The sequence below is a fragment of the Pseudophryne corroboree genome, chromosome 6, assembly GCF_028390025.1.
Source record: "Pseudophryne corroboree isolate aPseCor3 chromosome 6, aPseCor3.hap2, whole genome shotgun sequence".
In the NCBI taxonomy this organism is placed as follows: domain Eukaryota; kingdom Metazoa; phylum Chordata; class Amphibia; order Anura; family Myobatrachidae; genus Pseudophryne; species Pseudophryne corroboree.
Window position 1 is genome coordinate 727095973 of NC_086449.1, and position 13682 is coordinate 727109654.

The 13682-nt window shown below is 46.6% G+C and overlaps 1 pseudogene; it reads left to right on the forward strand.

The window, feature by feature from the left end:
* Positions 1 to 11831: 11831 nt before the first annotated feature.
* LOC134935624 (small ribosomal subunit protein uS7-like) lies at positions 11832 to 12492 on the forward strand (annotated as a pseudogene).
* Positions 12493 to 13682: the final 1190 nt, after the last annotated feature.

Sequence of the window (13682 nt, forward strand, 5' to 3'; positions counted from 1 at the left end):
CCGATCGCAGCAGGACAGCTTGGGGGATGACCGGACCAGCCAAATGGAATCTGGTCTGGCGCCCGGCATGCCAACCCGCCCCTTCAACTACTAACAAATTTGCTGCTATAATCAGATTTGAATTACCCCCTAAGTATTTACATTTAGCAAGCCACGTGCAGTTGTCACAGTAAACGTGTTGGTGCCCCCTAACTTGGGTGGTCATTCCGAGTTGATCGCAGCCAGCAACTTTTTGCTGCTGCTGCGATCAACTAGTCCACACCTATGGGGGAGTGTATTTTAGCTTAGCAGGGCTGCGATCGCTTGTGCAGCCCTGCTAAGCTAAAAAAATTTCAAGCAAAACAAGACTAGCCCTGGACATACTTACCCTGTGCGACGATCTCAGCAATGCTGGGGCCGGCTTTGATGTCAGACATCCGCCCTCCATTCTCCTGGACACGCCTGTGTTTTCTTCACCACTCCTCGAAAACTGCTCCAAACAGTCTGGTGACGCCCAGTAACGCCTTCTTTCTGTCAATCTTCTTGCGGTCAGCTCTGTGACCGCTTTCTTCGTTGGGCGCAACGTAACCCGGCAACCCCTGTCGTCGGGCAATGACACGCGTGCGCAGTGCGGTCGCTGCGCATTCCAGACCCGTTCGCACCGCAGCGACAAACCGCTGCATGCGAACGGGTCGGAATGACCCCCATGGTGCTTAGTTCCCTTTCTCTTGTCCAGGGTTGTTTCTAGACAATTTAGCTCCCAGTGCAAGCAGTAAAAAAATGGATGCCCATTCCCCACACGGCAGGATTTCGGCAGTTGAGGATTATTAAAGTAAGAAAAGGATACGCACATGAGGGTAGAGGGCCCTACTCGTGAGAGCTTACATATTATGCCATACACCGCAATGCCCGTAATACATTATGCCCTACAGTACAGCTTATAATTACTTTTAAATTACCTGCTTGGTGTCACACTTGTTGGCAGGTGTTTCATGCGCTGGGTGTCGCGCTCATTGCCAGGGGTTTCACGCGCTGGGTGTCATGCTCGTTGCCAGGGGTTTCATGCACTGGATGTCATGCTCATTCCCAGGGATTTCATGCTCTGGGATCCATGCTCGTTACCAACGGGAATGCTCATTGCCAAGGGGGTATAAGTACAATGAAGATGACGGGATCCCAACCACCAGAATGCCGACAGGGGGGCGAGTGCGACTAAGCCCCTTGAAGGGGTCGTTGCGTTCGCCACTGGTTCTATTCCCACTCCATTGGTGTTGTGGACACCCACGAGTGGGAATAGCCCTCGTCCCGCTGTTGGGATTCTGGTGGTCGGGATCCCGGCGTCTGTATGCTGACCACTGGGATCCCGAACGCCGGTCTCATAACTGCATCCCCTTACTGTTATCCCACCTTCCAGGATCTTTTACACACACATAACCTTTACTTTCCTCCATGTATGATAATTTGGGGGACTATTCATGAAGCAGTGATAAGAGTGGAGAAGTGAGCCTGTGGAGAAGTTGCCATGAAGCAGTGCTTATGTATAAACCCCTTGGTGTCATCCTTGAACCCTCTCTCTCCTTCACTCCCCATCAGAGCCGCTCCTAATTAAAATAATGCCATAGGCAAGATTTTGGCTGGTGCCCCCTAGCACCGCTGCTAGTTCCGCCTCTGACGCTGCACCCCTTGCCCCATCACCATCACGGCTCAGTCATAGCAGTCCTCATTTTGGTGATCCTACCACTTATATTTTAAATAGGAACAGTGCGCACATTTGGTGCGCAGCCCAAAAAGGGGAGTGTTCTTTTAGGAAGGGGCATGGCCACACAATAGTACCCTCAGCTCAAATTACGCCACACAGTAGTGCAACTTTATTCACATTATATCATGCAATAGTGTCCCATCTTCACATTACATCACACAGTAGTACCACTTTAACTTATATACATTACTAATCACAGTAGTGCTCCTTATTCACATTACACCACACCATATTGCTGTTTATTCACTTTAGACCTTAAGACAGTAGTGCCTTTTCTAAATGTTATGCCACCATAGAACACCTCATACACATAATGCCACACATTAGTAATGCCTTTATACACATAATACCACACAGTAATGCCCCTCACACATGACACATTATTAATGTCCTTATAAACATAATGCACCTTACACATTATGCCAACCTTTATTAATGCCCTTATACACATAATGACACACATAATGCCCCTTACACATACAGTATGTTACATATTAATAATGCATTTATACACATGACAAACATAATGCCCCTTACACATATGCCAAACACTATTGCACAATGAACCTACCCACACACAGCACTCACACAGCCGCTAACACTGTGACCTTGGGCCTTTGCTTGGATACAGATGTGTCCTCATACATCTTGCCTCAATAATATGCCATGGAGCTCCCGTCCAGCTCTGCTAACATTGGGCGCCTTTTTTTTTTTTTTTTCAGAAAATACGTCTTATTTTAATTGCTATGTGACTAAGATGTACAAGCAGATTCTGTTGATTAAAATTATATTTAGCATGCCTATATTTTGGGTGCGAATGTGGCTGTATCTGCATACGAAATGCTACGTTACAGTGATTTCCAGGAATACACTGTAACATAGCATTTTGCATGCAGATACAGCCGCAGTCATACACAGAATGTAGGCATGCCGCGTATCATTTCAATCAGCAGAATCTCCTTGTACCCCTAGGCATTCCAAATTCCATAGGCATTTTCCTAGTTTGACTATGCCTAGGGCCGGCTCTGCTCCCCATGTTCAGGCTCTTTCTCAGTCCTTCTGCTTCCATTTTCATAACATCTCTAAGATTCACCCTTTCACTCACCCAAGATGGTACTAAAATCCTCATCCAGGCACTCATGATCTCCTGTCTTGATTACTGTAGCCTTCTCCTCCCAGGCCTCCCTCTATGCCACCTCTCCTCTCTCCAGTCTATCCTTAACACTTCAGCTTTGCTTATTTTCCTCTCCTGCCCCACAGCATCTGCCTCCTCTCTCCGCAACCTCTATGCTGGCCCTCTCTGCTCTTTTTATGACTGCTGCCTCACCTCTACTCTCGTTATCTCTTTCCATGCTCACCTCCAAGATATCTTCCAAAGCACAACCTTACTTTTACTCTCCCTAGCTTTAAATATTCCCGAAGACATACAATACTGTGCTAAAGTTTTAGACAGGTGTGGAAATAATGCTGCAAAGTAAGAATGCTTTCAAAAATAGAAGTGTTAATAATTAATTTGTATCAATTAGCATAAAGCAAAGTGAATGAACAGTAGAGAAATTTAAATCCAATCAATATTTGGTGTGACCACCCTTTGCCTTCAAAACAGCATCAATTCTTCTAGGTACACTTGCACAAAGGCTGGAATTTTGTAGGATTATAGTCAGGCGTAAGATTCACTAATCATTCCAACCAGGTGATAATGATCATCATTTTCATATGTAGCTTGAAACACAGTCATTGACTGAAACAGAAACATCTGTGTTGGAGGCTTAAACCTGGATTAGGAACAGCCAAACTCTGCTACAAAGGTGAGGATGTAGAAGGCATCATGTCACAGGTCATGCACCATGGCAAGACTGAGCACAGCAACAAGACACAAGGTAGTTGTACTGCATGGGCAAAGATTTAAACAGACTGGGGTTTCATGATGTGCTGTTGAAGCTCTTTTGAAGAGGCACAAAGAATCGGGTAATGTTGAGGACCGTAGACGAAGTGATCAGCCAAGGAAACTTGCATTAGATGAAAAACACATCATGTTCACTTCCCTTCGAAATTGGAGATGTCCAGCAGTGCCATCAGCTCAGAACTGGCAGAAACCAGTGGGACACAGGTACACCCATCTAATATTCGGAGAAGTCTGGCCAGAAGTGGTCTTCATGGAAGAACTGCGGCCAAAAAGCCATACCTTCGACATGGAAACAAGGCCAAGTGACTCAACTATGCACGAAAACATAGGACCTGGGGTGCAGAAAAATGACAGCAGGTGTTCTTGACTGTTGAGTCCAAATATTAAAAATTTGGCTATAACAGAAGGCAGTTTGTTTGGCAAAGGGCTGGAAAGCAATACAAAAATGAGTGTCTGCAGCAACAGTGCAGCATGGTGGAGGTTCCGTGCAAGTTTGCGTCTGCATTTCAGCAAATGGAGTTGGGAATTTGGTCAAGATTAATGGTGTCCTCAATGCTGAGAAATACAGGCAGGTACTTATCCATCATGCAGGGGAGGTGTCTGATTGGCTCCAAATGTATTCTGCAGCAGGACAACGACCCCAAACATACAGCCAATGTTATTAAGAACTGTCTTCAGTGTAAAGAAAAACAAGGAGACCTGGAAGTGATGATATAGCCCCCACAAAGTCCTGATCTCAACATCATCGAGTCTGCCTGGTATTTGAGCAAGCTTACAGCTACAAAAGCTCTGTGGTTAGTTCTCCAAGATGTTCGTAACAACCTCACTGCTGAGTTCCTTCAAAAACTGTGTGCAAGTGTACCTAGAAGAATTGATTCTGTTTTGAAGGCGAAGGGGGATCACACCAAATATTGATTTGATTTAGATTTGTCTTCTGTTCATTCACTTTGCATTTTGGGGGTGATCAGACCTGATCGTTGCTGTGCTAAATTTAGCACAGCTACGATCATCCACACTGACATGCGGGGGGACGCCCAGCACAGGGCTAGTCCGCCCCGCATGTCAGGCCTGGCCCCACCGCAATAGTACAAAAGCATTGCACAGCGTCGATGCTTTTGTACTTGAAGAGTAACTCCCAGCGCAGCTCCTGCGTGCTGGCTGGGAGTTACTCGTCGTTGTGATGATCGCAGCGGCTGCGTGTAACATCACACTGCGGCCCGCCCCCCGCATGGTCCGGCCACACCTGCGTTGTCCGGACCGCGCCCACAAAACGGCGGCTAAACACTGCCGTGCCACCCCCTCCTGCCCAGCGACCGCCTCTGCCTGTCAACTGCGGCACCAGCGCATGTGCACTTCTGACCTGATCGCTGTGCTGCAATGAACGGCAGTGGTCAATCAGGTCAGAATGACCCTCTTTGTTAATTGATAGAAATAAACTATTAGCACTTCTATATTTGAAAGCATTCTTACTTTGGAGCATTTTTTCCACACCTGTCTAAAACTTTTGCACAGTTCTAGACCTCTACACCAAACTCTGCCAGCCCTACTCTTTCTGACACTGCCTATTCGCCTATGTGATGCGTACAGGATCATTGAGCAATATGGTGTGCCTAGGGATGGCCATCAGTGTGGTTGCCATGGATGGTGAACTGTGAGTGGCCCTCAATGGTCAGCAACTATGCTACAGGAGACCATTGATGGTTTCACTTATCGATGGTCATCCCTGTTATTTTAGTGAATGACCCACGGGCCAATCACAGCCCGGGGGCGGAGTATCGCGGGTGTCAGGGATGGGGCTATGCTCAGAGAGTCGGCACCTTGCAAAAAATAAAATATTTATTTATGCTGTGCCATCGATGGAGGGAAACCATCTGGTTCTTTCCTATTGATAGCAAAAGCATTCTACATTGGCCACAAACCATCGATGAATCATCATTGGTTGATGGCCATCCCGAGGTGTGCCTACCATTGCAACCCAACACTGCCTGCTGACTGTTTTGGATTGTACACTTTTGTACTTCTGCTATTTACTTTACTGGCTTTTACTTCAACTCTTGCATGGCGTTACATACACCTTGTGGCCCCTAACAATATATAATAATAAAAATAGTAACAACAATAGTAATGCGCTCAGTTCACATTGGGGGTAATTCCAAGTTGATCGCAGCAGGACATTTTTTAGCAGTTGGGCAAAACCATGTGCACTGCAGGAGGGGCAGATATAAAATGTGCAGAGAGTTAGATTTGGGTGGGGTGTATTCAAACCAAGATCTAAATAGCAGTGTAAAAATTAAGCAGCCAGTATTTACCCTGCACAGAAACAAAATAACCTACCCAAATCTAACTCTCTCTGCAAATGTTATATCTGCCCCCCCTGCAGTGCACATGGTTTTGCCCAATTGCTAACAAACTTGCTGCTGCGATCAACTCAGAATTACCCCCATTGTGCACTATAGTAATGTGGCCCTCAATGGCTCCATCTTCCGGTGTATCTACAGATATAAGAATGTGCTCTAATAATGTTCCCCTCTACAGATCCACAGTCTGAAATTTATGTAGAGGTCCGACTGTGCTGTAGTAATGTGGCACTCTACAGCTCCACCTGCTGGTATTTCTACAGAATTCAGACTGTTCTGTAATACTAATGTGGCACTCTATGGGGGTAATTCCAAGTTGATTGCAGCAGGAATTTTGTTAGCAGTTGGGCAAAACCAAGGGGGTAATTCCAAGTTGATCGCAGCAGGATTTTTTTTTTTAGCAGTTGGGCAAAACCATGTGCACTGCAGGGGAGGCAGATATAACATGTGCAGATAGAGTAAGATTTGGGTGGGTTATTTTATTTCTGTGCAGGGTAAATACTGTCTGTTTTATTTTTACACTGCAAATTAGATTGCAGATTGAACACACCACACCCAAATCTAATTCTCTCTGCACATGTTATATCTGCCTCCCCTGCAATGCACATGGTTTTGCCCAACTGCTAAAAAAAAAAATCCTGCTGCGATCAACTTGGAATTACCGCCTATGTGCACTGCAGGGGGGGCAGATATAACATGTGCATAGAGAGTTAGATTTGGGTGTGGTGTGTTCAATCTGCAATCTAATTTGCAGTGTAAAAGTAAAGCAGACAGTATTTACCCTGCACAGAAATAAAATAACCCACCCAAATCTTACTCTATCTGCCTCCCCTGCAGTGCACATGGTTTTGCCCAACTGCTAACAAAATTGCTGCTGCGATCAACTCAGAATTAGGCCCTAAATCTCCACCTTGTACTACTAATACCCCTTTTCCACTTGCTAGCACGGGTCGCAGCCGGGTGCCTGACATGGCTACGACCCGTGCTAGAGCCCCCTTCTACACTGAGCTCACCAACCCGGCATATTGCCGGGTTAGTGACGTTGCTGCTGACGCGGCAGGGGCGGCGCTGGGAGATCACATGATCTCCCAGCGCCGCCCTTCCATACACTGTGAACGGGAGCCGTCGGCTTCCGCTTACACAGCTTACCGGGTTGAACACGTAGGATTCCCGGATCACTTGATCCAGGAATTTGCAGGGTGGGCCGTTTAGAAAAAAACACGGGTAAATGCGCGCCCCTGCGCATTTACCCGTGTTTTTAGAGCTAGTGGAAAAGGGGTATTATACAGATGTAAGGGCCTGATTCAGACCTGGTCGCTGCTGTGTGTTTTTGCACAGTCGGCGATCAGGTCTTAACTGCACATGCGTATGCAGCACAATCCGCGTGGACAACAACAACGGGCATCGCCGGTCAGCGACAGGATGGTACGAAAATGTCTTTCGCATGGGCGTTCGCAATGTAATTGACAGGAAGAGGGCGTTTGTAGGTGGTAACTGACCGCTTACTTGAAGTGTTTGGAAAAATGCAGGCGTGCCCAAGCATTTTCAGGGAGGGTGTCTGACGTCAGCTCCAGTCCCGATCAGCCTGATGTGATCACACTGTAGGAGTAAGTCCTGGGTTGTGCACAGACTGCACACAGTGAATCTTTGCAGCTCGGCGTACGCATGGTATTGCACACTTGCACAGCGAATTTACACTCCCCCTGGAGGCGGTGACTATCTGAATGCAGGACAGCAAAGTTAGCAGCCCAGCAATCAGGTCTGAATCGCCCCCTAAGACCGTACTGTAGTAGTATATTCCAAAGCAGTGGTAACCCCTTTTTCCATAAATTTATGTGTAAAAAAAGGGATTGTCACTAATTCATCCAATTTACAAAATGGAATATCACATAGAAATAAATGATCTCATGTGCTCCCATGATTACAGAAGTATATGACTCCCCTACATATAGGCTTACCATACTATCTCTTTAAACTGGGACACTCATGAATTACACAGGTTCTGTGGCTGGCTGACTTCAAGCCTGCATTTCACTTGGTTTTAATCAGCTAGAGAACCTGTGTTATTCATAAATGTCCATGTTTAAATTGATAATATGGTAACCCTACCTAAAGATAGTAAATGGGATTGTAGTATGGCATAAATTCCCAGATTAGTGTATCACAGTTTCCTAAGGCAGGCTCAAGGTGACATTATGCTCAGAAGTATCCGCTGGAGAGAAGAGTCTGCTGTGTCTTCAGAAGGATGTCAATCAAGCTGTAGATGTCCAATGATCGCAGCATAAAGGAAACATTGTGCTACTATGTAAACCATTTGGATATTTATAAAATCCTTCGGGGGCCATACAAAAATGATCAACTTAAAAATTACACTGCCCTCTGATTGGCTAGCGAACCGGCGGCTGGTTTGAGATCCTACCCGCCACTGCTGCCGGACATAGCTGTGCTCTCCTCCCTGCCCTGACAGCTGAGACACACCACTGCCGGACTGAGGGTCTTGCTGACACACAGCAGCGGGTGGGCTCGGAAAACAAACGGCTTTGCGGGCAGGAGGTTCCCCACCCCTGATGTAAACATTCACGCCCCAGTTAGGGAGTGGAAATAGATGGGGGGAAGTATTTTTTTTTACAATAAAAAAGTATATAAACTTTTTTGGGCCCGGTTCTTGTGCATCCCGGTTCTTGTGCAGATACACAGGTGGGTATTCTGCCCCGACATGCTCTACCACAATAACACCCCACCACAACCCTGTATCAAGTCCCAGCTCTGCATAAATTGCTGAGTGGAGTTTGTGTGCTGATTATACTCTATACTGCTCCACACATCAGCCATCACATACACCGGGATGTAGTTATGTGAACGACGGTCAGGCGCAGAGGAGGATTTACCACAAGGCAACTAAGGCAGCTGCTTAGGGCCCTGTGGGTCCCCAGAGGGCCCGCTGATATGGCTGTATGGAGGGCATTTCCGGTGGACCAAAACCTCTACTGACTGATGATATATATCAATATGCCATTATACTCTATTTTAAGTACTACTGTATATTGATGATGAGGGCCTGCCTGCTAAAATCAGTGGGGCACTGATAAATAATCAATATAGTCACACTGACTGAAAAGGGTAATAAAGGGTATTATAAAATGATGATATAAAATGCAGTCAGTGAGTGGACATGGTACACTTAATGAAGGAGGAAAGTAATACACTGTAATAGAGGTGGAAAAACAACAAATTATGGTGGTCATTCCGAGTTGATCGCTCGCTAGCAGTTTTTAGCAGCCGTGCAAACGCTATGCCGCCGCCCACAGGGAGTGTATTTTAGCTTAGCAGTAGTGTGAACGAAAGGATCGCAGAGCGGCTACAAAGATTTTTAGTGCAGTTTCAGAGTAGCTCAATACCTACTCAGCGCTTGTGATCACTTCAGCCCATTCAGTTCTGGATTTGACGTCACAAACACGCCCTGCGTTCGCCAAGCCACGTCTGCGTTTTTCCTGCCACGCCTGCGTTTTTTCGAACACTCTCTGAAAACGGTGAGTTGACACCCAGAAACGCCCACTTCATGTCAATCACTCTGCGGCAGCCAGTGCGACTGAAAAGCTTCGCTAGACTCTGTGTGAAACTACATCGGTCGTTGTAATAGTACATCGTGCGTGCGCATTGCGCCGCGTATGCATAAGTGCCGTTTTTTAGCCTCATCGCTGCACAGCGAATGAATGCTGCTAGCGAACAACTCGGAATGACCACCTATGTAAGAGGCATAAATCAGGAAGGAAAATATAGTGTTGAGGACTGTTTGAGGGAGGGTGCCCCCAAATCTGTATCTTGCTTAGGGCCCCATGAGGTCTAAAGCCACCTCTGGACAGGAGACCCATGGTCATAATACCAACCCCTGCATCCTGACCCCTCAAAATCCTGGCAGTCAGCATACCGACTAACAGGGACTTTTCCCAGTTGTGGCTGTCCACTACACCCATAGAGTGGGAATAGAACTTGTGGCGAAATGGATAAAAGAGGAAGCGGATACTAGGGATCCGCCCCCTTCTGTCTCACCAGCCCTGCACTGTCTGTACAGTGTCAGCAAATGTGCCCTTCTTTCTCTTCAACCCCACTGTCTGTACAGCTCTAGCCAGTCCCCTTCTGTCTCTCCAGCCCCCTCATTTGAATGACATGAGTCATGACACGTACCATTACCTTCTACTTCTGTCCTGGCTGCTCCTCATGTGCCACAGCTCCTCTCACTTTCAGCGGCGTGTCGTGACATCATGACGTCATGTACGCCAGAAAGCAAACCCCCCAAAAAAACTTTATTGCATGATGGTAAGAGTGGGCAGTAGTAGCAGGCCCCCTCTCTCGCTTTTGTGCATGTTGGTAGTGATGGGCAGTAGGAGCGAGCTGGGCCCCACTCCCTGTCTGACTGTCCACTGTTCAGGCCCTGGACTACAGTCCTGGCAGCCCCCCCCCCCCCTTCCCCCCGGATGACGACCCCGGTTCCCCAATTCAGCTGCAGCTATTTGGACACAGAGCAAAGCCTATATCCCCCATGATGCATCAGGGGGAGTCTCAGGTGCGGGCACATATGCAGTCTAGGAACCCAGAAGATTAGGTATATATCGGGAAGAGTCTCAGGAATGTTCGCATGTGTAATCCAGGATCCTGAAAGAGGAGATATCTTAAAGCATTGCTCACCTGTCTTGCAGTGTCAGGCCGCAAATGAGTCCAGGGTTTCGCACAGCTACCAGGGCTCAGTAGGGAAATGCATTCAGGGTCCAATGACAGACAATCAGCTCCTACTGTCATTTTTCAAACACATGACAGTTAAGAGCTGGAGCATCATTTATCATATGCAACAAGTTTTACATAGCTTAAATTTGTACCCAGTGGGTGGGATGCGCCTCCACTCTCAGTCTCAATATCACCTGAGGAAGCGGTGGGTGTACCAGGAAACACGTTGCAAAAATCTCCACAAACCGAGAAATACTTTTAGATTTTATTTTTATTATTATTTATTTTATTGTGTATGTTTTCATTTGTTTTATCAGATGTTGCTAAACATTTTATTGGTTCAGAAGCGTCATTTATAGCTTCTATATTTTGCTGAAACACTGTCTTGCAATTTATATTTATGTACAACTTTGTTATCACCTTTTAACACATTGCTTTAATAATCAGAATTTATTTAAATACTGTGCGGAGGATTGAACACAGGGGGTCATTCCGAGTTGATCGCTCGCTAGCTAGTTTTAGCAGCTGTGCAAACGCTATGCCGCCGCCCACTGGGAGTGTATTTTAGCTTAGCAGAAGTGCGAATGGTTGTATTGCAGAGTGCCTGCAAACATTTTTTGTGTAGTTTCAGAGTAGCTCAAAACCTACTCAGCGCTTGCGATCACTTCAGACTATTCAGTTCCGTATATGACGTCACAAACCCGCCCAGCGTCTGGCCAGCCACGCCTGCGTTTTTCCGCACACTCCCTGAAAACGGTCAGTTGCCACCCAGAAACGTCCTCTTCCTGTCAATCACTCTGCGGCCAGCAGTGCGACTGAAATGCATCGCTAGACCCTGTGCAAAACTACATATTTGCCCGTACATCGCGCATGCGCATTGCGCCTCATACGCATGTGCAGAACTGCCGATTTTTAGCCTGATCGCTGCGCTGCGAACAAATTCAGGTAGCACTCAACTCGGAATGACCCCCACAGTACTGAGGTATTTTGCATAAATACTGAAATATTACTATTTTAATTCCATATTGTGGCTGTTTCAGTATTTCCCATCTACCAAAAAAATTATGAGGCTCTTTCCGCTCCGAGCTGCAGCCAGTCACCATATAGCCGAGCTGACACCATGGCAGACTGGAAAACTGTTCCTGTTGGGGCCGAGACCCCTGAAATGAAGCTGTTTGGGAAGTGGAGTACAGACGACGTCCAGATCAATGACATATCGCTGCAGGATTACATTGCTGTGAAAGAGAAATATGCCAAGTTTCTGCCTCACAGCGGGGGGGGGGGGGGGCGTTATGCCGCTAAGCGCTTCCGCAAGGCCCAGTGCCCCATTGTGGAACGTCTCACAAACTCCCTCATGACGCACGGGAGGAACAACGGCAAAAAACTAATGACTGTCAGAATTGTGAAGCACGCGTTCGAGATCATCCACCTGCTGACTGGGGAGAACCCTCTGCAAGTGCTGGTGAACGCCATCATTAACAGTGGTCCCCGTGAAGACTCCATGCGTATTGGCAGAGCTGGAACAGTGAGGAGACAGGCTGTGGATGTGTCCCCCTTCTGAAGAGTCAATCAGGCTATCTGGCTCCTTTGCACCGGTGCTCGCGAAGCTGCGTTCAGGAACATTAAGACCATTGCAGAATGTGTGGCCGATGAGCTCATCAATGCAGCCAAGGGCTCCTCTAACTCCTACGCCATCAAGAAGAAGAAAGATGAACTGGAGAGAGTAGCTAAGTCCAACCATTAAGGTGTCTGTGGCCTCATGTTTCAATTCCCCCAATAAAAATATTTCTGTCAAAAAAATGATGAGGCTACATAGTGCTTCCTTTTATAGTAATTTGCTGTTGCTCTCATTCACAGACCACGATATTACAGGGTGTCACGCTGGGTGTGGATTGGGGAGCCGGGTTAGGTGTAGGCGAATCTGGGAGTAAGGTTTCTTTGTCCAGAAGATGAGCCAGGCGTATGAAGGTTCTTCTCATGGGTTTATTAGAAATTGATAACGCAAGGCAGAGTGTCTGTGGATATTACACTGGCACCCTTTAGGAGTAGGAAACCATGAAAGACGTTCCGGCCTGTACGGGAGAACAACTGAAGCTGGTTAACCGTGATGCGGCGTTGGCAGGGATGACATGGCCCCAGGATTAGCGCCGCCTCCCCCATCACCCGGGCTCGCCTTTGCTCTCTACTTCCCTAACTAACCCTCTTCATCGCAGGAGGATAACACAAAAATATCCTAATGCATGCCTCTCAACATGACCCTCTCCAGGAGGGACAAAATGCTCCGCTTCTGCACTTTTCTCTTAATGTATGATTGCCGGCACCTGTGTTGAACAGGTTAATCGATCAGAAAGGTGTTTCAGCACAGGTGATGGCAATCATAAATTAAGAGGGAAGTCCAGGAGAAGAGCATTCTGTCCCTCCTGGAGAGGGTCATGTTGGGAGGTATGTAATGCATGTTGCGAACATGTTGCAAAATAGCGAACATGTTGCAAAATAGCGAATATCCACCTCCAACGTATTTTTGCTAATTCGTCCACAGTATAACATAAAGTGGGCGTACGCCAAATGACATCGCAGCAATGCGAAACCATCGCATTAACACAAACCTCAATGTAAAAATACAAAGTTTTCGTAGATTTACACATTCTTCTTAAAAGTGCACACTTTTGCGGAAAAACGCACAACAATGGGTTTTTTTTTCCTATTGAGTGAAATTACACCTTTCAGTTAAAGACCACAAGCCCTCCTCAATTACGAATCCAATTAGTGTAATGAATGACAATGGTCCTGACCAATTAAGTCTTCAAAGAATACCAGAAGAAAACTTTGTAGGCATAATTGGCCATAAACATTGATCTGGGAAATTTACAAATATAGATATGGGTAATGTGCCTGGTCTAATGCAAATGTTTGTAGTATTGTGTAGATGTGTAGTGTGTGAATAAATGTGTTCACATGT